Source organism: Corvus brachyrhynchos, unplaced genomic scaffold, assembly GCF_000691975.1.
Source record: "Corvus brachyrhynchos isolate BGI_N302 unplaced genomic scaffold, ASM69197v1 scaffold19, whole genome shotgun sequence".
Classification (NCBI taxonomy): Eukaryota; Metazoa; Chordata; class Aves; order Passeriformes; family Corvidae; genus Corvus; species Corvus brachyrhynchos.
The window spans coordinates 2,314,283-2,324,688 of NW_008246061.1; the positions used below are offsets into that span (position 1 = coordinate 2,314,283).

Consider the following 10,406-nt stretch of genomic DNA (forward strand, 5'->3'; position numbering starts at 1 on the left):
CCTGCTGTGAGTGGGGGTTGTGTTGCCCATGGAAAGCCCAGCAGTGGTGGGAGGGGTGGCTGGGTGTGGTGACCCTCTCTGGGTATTCCAGGCCGTGATCTCAGCCTGGTGTTATCCCTCTGCTCCGGCCCCAGGAAGGATTGGGTTACCCACCACACAGGGACAGCTGCCCATGTGCTGAGTCTGGTGCTGCTCTGGCCAAGCTGGATGAGGAAAAGGCATCCCAGCCATGGGGTTTTGTGGGAGAGGAGCAGATGGGACCTTCCTGGAGAGCAGCCCCCTGGCACGGGGCAGGACCAGCCCAGCTGGAGCAGGGAACAATGGGCACAGCCCTCACATGGGCATGGAGAGGGATGGCCCCTTGTGAGGAAGGGTCACAGCTCTGAGCAGCAGCAGGGATGGGTGGCAACTCCACGTGCTTGGATGTGCTGGCTGACAAAGTATCATGGAATCACAAGATGGTTTGGGTGGGAAGGGAACTTAAAGGTCATCCCATCCCACCCCCTGCCATGGCAGGGACACCTCCCCCTGCCCCAGGCTGCTCCAAGCCCCATCCAACCTGGCCTTGGACACTGCCAGGGATCCAGGGGCAGCCACAGCTGCTCTGGGCACCCTGTGCCAGGGCCTCCTCACCCTCTCAGGGGTGAATTTCTTCCCAATATCCCATCCAGCCCTGCCCTCTGGCAGTGGGAAGCCATTCCCTGTGTCCTGTCACTCCAGGTCCTTGCTCAAAGTCTCTCTCCCTCAAGGAGCTCCAGGTGAAGCGTGGAAGTCCAAGGTGGGAAAAATAAACCCGTGTCCAATGGGACAGTGTGGTTATGACATCCATCCAGCCGGTTTCTCCTGGATCTGCTGCTGAAAATGAGCCTTTCCTTGAAGGTGGCGATGGAGCGTGCTGGGATGGCGCTGCAGCAGGAGCAGCGTGTGCCCACACAGGGGAGAAGAAATCCAGGCTGGATTTACTGTGTGCCTGGGAGCACAGGGTGGAAATTATCTCTGTTTCAGGACAGGGATTAACTGTTGCCCTGGGGCCCGTGGGGAGCTCACTGCACTGGCACAGCGGGATTTGGGATCTGCAGCGGGAGGCAGCAGGGACAAACACTTGCTAAGCTGGGCAGCCTGAGCCAGGAAATTATATCATGGGCTGTGCTCTTAAACTTACCACATCCCAGTCCTCAAATAGTGTCAGGGACTGTCCCGGGTATGGAGCTGGAATTTTGGCAAAGCCTTTTTTAGGGTAGATGTAGGAAGATTGCATTTTTCCTGGTAGGACAGCCTGGCCCAGAGAGCTGAGGACATTTGAAGCTGCTCAAATGAGACTGGAGGCCAAGAGATGGACAGGATGACCCCTCAGACTTCGTTCTAACCCCACAGTCTCTGTTCCAGCACCCAAAAATCCCCTCCAGGTTTTGTCCTTAACCATTTGGTGGCTTCACTGCTGGCTTCACTGCTGGCTGTCTGTGTCACAGGCTCCTGCCCTGCACTGAGCAGGCTCTTGGCTGAGTAGCTGAGCTTCTAAAAGATTAAATCACAGGAGCTTAAAGACATTATTAAAGTCATAGAATCAGAGAATCATGGAATGCTTAAGGTTGGAAAAGCTCTCTAAGACCACTGAGTGTTCTGTTGCCCCAGCACTGCCAAGGTCAGCACTAACCCATGTCCCCAGGTGCCACATCCACACACTTTTTGAACATTTACAGGGATGGGGACTTCACCCTGGGCAGCCTGTTCCAATGCCTTACCACCCTTTCTGTGAAGAATTTTCCCCTAATATCCAACCTAAATGTCCCCTGGTGTAACTTGAGACCATCTCCCTTGTCCTGTCTCTTGTCCCCTGGGAGAAGAGCCTGACCCCCACCTGGCTCCAACCCCTCACATCTGTTGGGGCTGTGGGACCCCACCAAGGAATGGGGTTCTTCACAAGCAAGGAGCAGCTTGCTCAAATCATAAGACATGGAATGATTTGGGTTGGAAGGGACCTTAAAGTTCATCTCATTCCAACATCCTGCCATGGGCAGGGACAATAACCATGGATCTCCCAAGGCATCTCCTGAAAAACAGTTGTGGCAATCAGGTGAGGTAAGAGAAAGGGTTGTGACATCTTTGGGTCTCTCCCAACCAGAGACACCAGAGCCTGTGCTCTTCCTTCCCTCTCTGGAAGGCAGCAGATGATGGGACTTTGAGTTGCTGTCTCAAATCCCATAGCTGTATCCCAGTTAGGAAAAACAAGTGTTGGTGACATTCCAAGTCTCCTGACTCACAGCAAGTTGCTGACCTGCCTCAGCAGCACAGTTTGTGCTGGAATAAAACAACACTCCCTGAGCACGTGGTGATCTCGGAGTCCCTGTCAGGGCCCTGGTACAAATGAGATGTGAAAGCTGTGCTGATTTTATTGATAGTAAAATTTACTACTTGCTGGGCTATCTCAAATCCTCTGTACTTTCAGCAGCACAGACTTCATGTTCCAGCTCCTCAGATGTGAGTTTATTTTCAGTGCTCCAGCATGGATCTGGAAGAACTGCTGCTGGCTTTCCCTGGATTTCTTGCCAAGAGGTCACAACAGCTCATTTGTACTCAGAGCAGCAGTGTTTCTCCTACTTCATTTCCATCAACATGGGCCACCATCCCGGCCGGAGAGCTGAGCATCCGGATCTGCTGATGCTGATCTTTGCACTGGCCTGACCTTGCTGCCAGGAGCTGCTGTTGGGCTTAATGATGGGATGGCAGGATTTGACCTCGGAGAAAGCCACCGTGTGCTGGGCTGATCCCCAGTGTGGGCGGCAGGGGAGGGGGAATTCTGCCCCTCTGCCCTGCTCAGGTGAGACCCCACCTGCAGAGCTGCCCCAGCCCTGGGGCCCAGCACAGGAAAGACCTGGAGCTGCTGGAGAGAGTCCAGAGGAGGCACCAAGATGATCAGAGGGATGGAGCAGCTCTGCTGTGAGAGAATTGGGGTAGCTCAGTCTGGAGAAGAGAAGGCTTTAGGGTGACCTAATTACAGCCTTCCAGTACCTGAAGGGAGCCAGCAAGAAAGATGGAGAGAGAAAGAAAGATGAAGAGAGGCTTTGCACAAGGACCTGGAGGGACAGGACAAGGAAAAACGGCTTCAAACTGAAGGAGAGTACGTTTTGATTGGATATTTTGAAGAAATTGTTCTCTGTGAGGGTGGGGAGGCCCTGGCACAGGGTGCCCAGAGAAGCTGTGGCTGCCTGCACATCCCTGGCAATGTTCCAGGCCAGGTTGGACATTGGGGCTTGGAGCAGCCTGGGCTAGTGGGAGGTGTCCCTGCCCATGGCAGGGGGTGGAACAAGATGAGCTTTAAGGTCCCTTTCAGCCCAAACCATTCCATGATTCCATGATTCCATGATTCTATTCCCACTGGGGAGAGGGAGCGGTGCTCCATCAGGCCAAGCAGCCATAGGGACTGACTCACCCCTGTGTGTCCCCACGCTGTGGATCCCGGCTGTCACTGAGCCCAGCAGCTGGAGATGCAGGCGGTGGGGGTGTCCATCACGGTGACATGCAGGTGCTCCATGTCAGGACAGAGGGTGGTCACTACTGCAGGCAGACATCGAGGATGATGCTGGTGCAGTGGGTGAAGGGCAGGAGCAGCTGTTGGGACCACTGTGTCACTGAGGTAGAGTTTGGAGGTGACATCTGACAGTCCACCTGTCAAGGTCACCATGACGACAACTGACCACCACCAGCAGAGACAGAGGGTCATGGAGGAGCAGGGCCGAACACGGCCTCGCATCACCATCTTCGCACCGCCCCAGAGCCAGCAGATCGTCAGGCCCCGGTGCAGGGCTGGGGGACCCTCACACTGCCCTGGGGCTGGGGAACCCTCACACCAGGCTGGGGAACCCTCACACCGGGCTGGGGGATCCTCATACAGGGCTGGGGGCCCCTCACACTCTGGGAGCAGGTCTGTGGGCCTCTGACACAAAGCCCTTTCTTGCCCAGAGCAGCCCTGCAGACTGGGACCTGGACTTGGACTACCCCCTGCCCACCTTAAGTGGCTCCACCTGTGCCCATAAGCTGCACGTCCTGGAGGAGAAGGTGAGGTCTCCTCTCCCCAGGACAAGGCTCATGGCCCCCTGTAGCACAAGGAGGCCTTTAGGACTTCAGCCTGCTGGATCAGGACGGGGTGCCAAGGCTCTTTCCAATGGTTGGGAAAGGCAATTGTTGGATTTGGGCCACCTCTGACATGAATGGTTGTGTCTCCATCCTAACCTTAGGACACAGCTGTCATATCCTATCTCCAAGTCACCTGTGGTTTGGAATAAGCTACAGGCATCATTGGCCATGGACTTAATCTGGACTCAGATGTTGTTCCAATGATATCCTGGAAGAGATTACGTTTAGATGGGATATTGGGAAGAGATTCTTCCCCGTGAGGGTGGGAAGGGCCTGGCACAGGTTGCCCAGAGCAGCTGTGGCTGCCCCTGGATCCCTGGCAGTGTTTCAGGCCAGGCTGGATGGGGCTTGGAACAACTTGGTCAGGTGGAAGGTGTCCCTGTGGATTGAAGCAAGATGAGCTTTAAGGTCCCTTCCAGCCCAAACCATTCCATGATTCTGTGATTATGCATACTGGAGCTTTTTGCTTGGAGATCACCTTGGGCATAGTGAGGGATTTGGTGGGATGTGTCTATTCCCGAAGACAAGCACCACTTTGGAATTCTTTATTTCATGGTAGAAGAGTGGCAATAAGATCTCATGTTTACTCTCACAAAGGTAAAAAGTTTTGATGAGGCCAAAAAGAAAACTCATCGTCTCCACAAACACTTAAAGCAACAGTTTTTGAAAGAACAGGAGAGAAAGATGGCGTTGAGGAAGAAGACAGAGGAACACTTTAAGAAGTGCCTGGAAGTGTTTGATCGCAGGAATGGGAAGATGCCGGCTCCCACCTCCCCTTTGCCTGCGGATGAAGCGAAGCCTTCGGAACAGGCGGGAGCTGCCGACAAAAAAGCAACCAAGAGACATGGCCAGAGAGCTCCTCCTGCAGGCCGTGCCCCGGCTCCGGCCGCTGCTTCCAGCACACAGAAACTTTAGGAAGTCAAGGCTGCTTTTACAGCAATAAACCAGCGCGATCATTCTGGTGTTGCTGCCCTTTTAAATCGACGGGAATGGGGTGGTTGGAGAGCCTGGGATGGGAGGGAGCAGTGACGCAGCTTCAGGAATGAAACACCTCTTCAAAGGACTGCTTTCCTGTGAGGCAGTGGGAAAGCGATGTGAAAGGGATGGAGTTTTTCCTTGGCACTGGCCAGGCTCCCCAGGGAATGGGCACGGCCCCGAGGCTGCCAGAGCTCCAGGAGCGTTTGGACAGCGCTGCCAGGGATGCCCAGGCTGGGGTTGTTGGGGGGTCCTGGGCAGGGCCAGGAGCTGGGCTGGATGACCCTTGTGGCTTCCCTGTGTATTCCATGACACTGTGTCCTGGTTTTCCAGCCACCATGACAGTGTTGGATTTCATAACATAAACCTTGTCTGCTTGAAATGAAGCTGCTTATTTTTCATGCTTCCCAGTGACCTTGAGGGAATAATTGGACCTTGGAAGATTGTTGTCACATCCTCAGTCAAGTGTTTCCTTCACTGAATTGAAAAATGCTTGGTACCTTCAAGCTGTGCCCCTTAGCTGTGATTTCTGAAGGGGATTCTCAAAACTGATGGGAAAGGTGTAGCTCAGGCACCAGGACAGCACAGGCAAGTCACACCTCAGTGCTCAAAAATCAGCAGCCATCAGGTCTTGGCAATGAATACTCCATTTACTGTTAAGACTATTATTTAAAGAAACACCAAACTTTCCCCTAACCTCTCCATAGATACAATTCAGGTGCTGCAAGGCTCTAGAAACACTCCATGGAAAATCAGAGTTTGGCACCTGAATTGGCTTCAAACCACAGATCTATCAAGTCTTGCTTCTCCTGAGTATTTAAGGCACCTTCTTGTTGTCTCTCATCCTCCCACCTGTGATAAATCTGCCCTGCATCCTTTCCTCTCCATGGACAGACTCTTCCTTCTTGCTCTCAGTTTCTGCCTGCTGGGTTTGTCCAGGAAAATGGGGATTTGCTGTTCACCAGGTGAACTGGATGATCTCTTCCAACCCAAACCATTCCATGATTCACTGTGACAGCTGCTGGACAGGGCAGGCAGGGAACATCTCTGGTCATGAAGGCACCAGTGCCAGGCTGGTGTCCACCTACACCAGCTGGCTTGGTGACTGAAACCCAAGAAGAGATATACTGAGATGAATAACAACAAAATGGCAAAAAGCAAATAATGCCAGAAGTTTTCAGAGAGGAGCCTGGAGGTTGTCACCCAGGGGTGACCCATGCTGGCCACCCCTGGGGTTTTCCTTGTGGGAAGATGCTGTGGGAAAAGGACTGGTTTAGAACCAAGCAGGACCCACCCTGCACACCAGGGGACTCCCTGAGTGGTTCCTGGCATGCAGCAGCACCCCAGGGGGAGCAGGAGATGGGTCCCCCTCCTTGCTGTGGAAGCAGAGGGGCTGCAGGGCTCTAACAGAGCTCCTCTGTTGTGGAGGTTACAGAGCCCAGCACCTCTGAGCCCCTCCCCGTGCTCCCCGTGCTGGGAGAAGCCTGTCACCAGTTTCTCCGGTCCCCCAGCTTGGTGCTGTCCTTGATCCCAGCATTCCCATGGCAGTCAGCCCTGGCACGCAGCAGCACCCCTGGGATGAAGAGCCCCAAGCCTGGGTGATGCCTTTCACCATCTCCTTGCTGCCTCCCCAGCCTTGTGGCCTTGAAGCCCCTGGAGCTGCTGGAGCTGGACCGTTCCCCAGGGCAGGCTGTGGGTGTTGGCACACCCCGGGCCCGGCTCTGCAGGGCCGGGTGTTGGTGCTGATCGAGCCCCGTGTGTTCCCACTCGGCAGAGCCAGGAAGCAGCGGGCTTTTGCCTAGGAGATGGAGGTTGTGACTTCCTGCTCATGGAATCACAGAACCATTAAATTTGGAAAAGCCCTCTGAGATCCTCAAGTCCAACCATTCCCCAGCACTGCCAGGGCCACCACTGACCCCTGTCCCCAAGTGCCACATCCACGTGGCTGTTAAATCCCTCCAGGGATGGGGACTCCAGCACTGCCCTGGGCAGCCCTTTCCTATGCCTGACCACCCTTTCCATGAGGAAACGTTCCCAATGTCCAACCAGACCCTCCCCAGCCCAGCCTGAGACCGTTCCCTCTCCTCCTGTCCCTGTTCCCTGCCAGCAGAGCCCGACCCCCCCGGCTGCCCCCTCCTGTCAGGGACTTGTGCAGAGCCACAAGGTCCCCCCTGAGCCTCCTTTGCTCCAGGCTGAGCCCCTTTCCCAGCTCCCTCAGCCGCTCCTGGGGCTCCAGCCCCTTCCCAGCTCCGTTCCCTTCCCTGGACACGCTCCAGCCCCTCCAGGTCCCTTGTCAGGAGGGTCCCAGAACTGGACACAGGATTTGAGGCTTGGCCTCAACAGACAGATTAGGACCAAACTCACACACTTTGGTCTCAGTGGCCTAACAGCCCCAAGGACATTTTCCTGTGCCACAGCTGCCCACAGCTCTGTGTCCCTCTGCACTCCAGCTCCTGCCACCCAGCTCCAGCCTGGTGCTCTCAGAGCCAGCCCAGCACCTCCAGCCCTCCTGTTTTCCTTATTGGGTCCTTTAGCTCAGAGCTTACACCAACCCCACTACACTCATCCCTTCAGCAAACTCTGTACTGCAGGGACTCCCTGGTTTCTCTGTGCCCTGCTTGGGCCTTTCTGACAGGCTCTGGGGGACAGGGCAGTGCAAACTCCTTCCCACCTGTTCAGGATATGGATGCAGTCATCCCACTGACAGCATGACATGGGAATGAGGGAACAGCAGCCAAAGCTGCAGGCAGGATGTGGTCAGGGATCAGTTGGCCCTGCAGATTCCTCCAGGGCTTGGTGTGGTGCCAGCTCCATGTTCCCAGCAGAGCACAATGCAAGGCTGCAGCCAAAGGATGGTGGCAGGAGGGGACTGTCCCTGCAGTGACAGGTTGGGGTGCTGTTGCCTGCAGCAAGGCTTCATTGTGTGCTTCTGCTCTTTCACCATCATTTTGCAATCACTTTAAATCATCCCCCTCCTTGATGTCCCTTCCCAGGTCCCACGCAGGGGTGGGTGGTAGCAGGAACAGGGAGATTATTTGGGCAAACCAAGCTGGGGTGGATCATGGTTTTCCAAGAGGATTGGCCAGCCAGCTCCCACGCTCTGAGCTGTGCTTCCCTTTGCTGCAGAGGAGTGGGATTCAGCACCTGGAGAGGAATTTGGACGGTGGGTGAAGCCAGCTGGGGCCAGGGAAGTCTCTGGTGTTCAGGTATCTGTCACAAAGCCCTGCTGTTGGAACGCGGCTGGATTCAAACTGTGGGGGACGGTGTGCCCAGGCTCTACCAGGGGCTCCCGGCTCTCCCTTCCCCGCTCAGATCTGCCCCACATACTTTGGATTCTTGGGCACCTCTGGCTCAGGCAGTGATGCAGTCTGGTGGGTTTGGGTGCAGGGAATTGTTTGAGGATGGATCTGAGGTTTTTCTACATCCTGGATGAGGTGGGATTGACGCAGGTTCGGTGATGTTTCATCCAGCTCCCAAACTGACCTGGTTTTCTTCCTGGCTGAAGAGCTGCTGCTGGCCTGGAGCAGTGTGTGGAGCTGCAGGACAAGTCGGGGCTGCTCTCAACGTGTGTCATCACCCCATCTCCTCCTGCAAGATGGGAATGCCTGTAATTACCCAGATCCAGGAGGGAGCAGCAGTGATCCACAGTCTTTCCTACTTTAGAGGAGGTTTGGATGCGACCCATGGCTCCACCCTTTTCCTCCTCTCTCCCTGGATGTCCTAAGGACTTGCTGTCCCTTTGAGCAGGCTGTGCACACTGGGACACAGGGGACTCTGGTGACAGTCGCTGGCCAGTGGATCCCATCTCCGTCGTGGCTGTCAGGAATTCCAAGTCTGCATTTCTTGGAGAGCAGTGGCACATTTCAGACAAAGCAATCAGGACGCTCCTCAACTTTGGAAATAAAAAGACATTCTTTTCATGATGGATTTCATTGCCAAAATATCTGCAGGGCATGTGGCAGCCTTTCAGGGGGGTCAGGGATCCCTTCTGATGTCCTTGTCAGGAAAGGCAGCAGTTCTCCATGTCTCAAGGGCTGTTCTCTGTGCTATGATGAGCTCTGTGAGGGACATATCCAATGGACAGCACATCCCTTTGTAACCTCAAATCACAGCTCTGCTGTGCTTAAATCCCATGACTCTCAATCAGAGTGCAGCCAGGAAATCACGAATCTTCTGGATTTAGATCCGGTGTGATCCCAGTTGCCAAATTAGAGCCTGAGAAGTTGTTCCTGGGCAGGTCAGTGCTTTCCCTGGAGGCTACGGGACAGCCTGGCCCAGACTTGCAGTTTCAGCTGCTCCTTCGTCCCACAGTGGGCTGGACATGTCCCACCTTGGGGTGGACCCAAACCCAGATTCGCCATCACACTCAATCCCGGTGTTGATTCCAATCAGTCATTTGGCTGAGCCACTCAGGGCAGGAGGGAACCCACATGCAGGTCATGCTCCAGCTAATAAGCCTAGAGGAAAATGACCTGGGGGTGCTGGAGATGGTACCAGATATGCCCAGGTGGGCAGGAAGGCCAAGTGTCCCCTCATTCATCCTCACCAGTGCCAGGCCAGAAAGCCCTGCCCTGGTGGTCCCACTACATCTCCCACCAGCACCCCCTCATTTGCTTTGTGTAGGGAAGCAGCTGGGAATGTGTGAGCAGTGGGCACTGCAGATTAATTCATGGACTTGGACACTCCTTGCACAGAAGTAAAGGTGCTGCTCGGGCCAGGAAAGGCTGGGACCCAGGACAAGGCTGACCGTGAGGGCACAGCCACCCCACCACTGCTCTGTGCCAGCTCCTGCCAGGGACAGAGCTGGCATCACTGTGAGCACGGGCTGGCATTCAGCATTTTGCCATGTTTCCTGCTGTAAAACAAATCCTCCTCTCCCGAGGGCATCCATGTCACTGCCTGGGCAGAGGGTGAGGGCATGGCTACACTGCAGCGTTCAGGGGGCCATCATGTACTTCGCAGACGTCATTAACTCACAGGTAACCAATTAACTCAGCCTGTACAACATCACATCTTCATCAGCTGAGCTTCATTATCACTTTTATGGCCCTGTAAAACCAGTCACGTTAACAGTGCGGCTTAGGGGAACTCTCTTGCGTTCTGATGTTTCAGAACAGCTCCTTCGGGGCTCCTGGACACCCACTGGGCTGACCAGCGACTGGCAGACATGACCTCGGGGGGGTAAAGTTTATTCCTCGGGTTATTTGCCCTGCTCTCAGGAATACATGGCAGGGGAGCCCTGAGCGAACGAGACGCCTCTTCTCTCTCACCCCCACCCCTCACAGCCCCCCCGTCCG

The 10,406-nt window shown here is 55.0% G+C and overlaps 1 long non-coding RNA gene across 1 annotated transcript in view; it reads right to left on the bottom strand.

Moving 5' to 3' along the window:
• Positions 1-4,054: 4,054 nt before the first annotated feature.
• The window catches only part of LOC108449684, a 22,345-nt gene continuing 15,993 nt past the window's right edge, over positions 4,055-10,406 (bottom strand). Inside the window, exon 3 of the long non-coding RNA XR_001865943.1 lies at positions 4,055-4,436. This is a non-coding gene — a long non-coding RNA (uncharacterized LOC108449684). The remainder of the gene's footprint in view (positions 4,437-10,406) is intronic.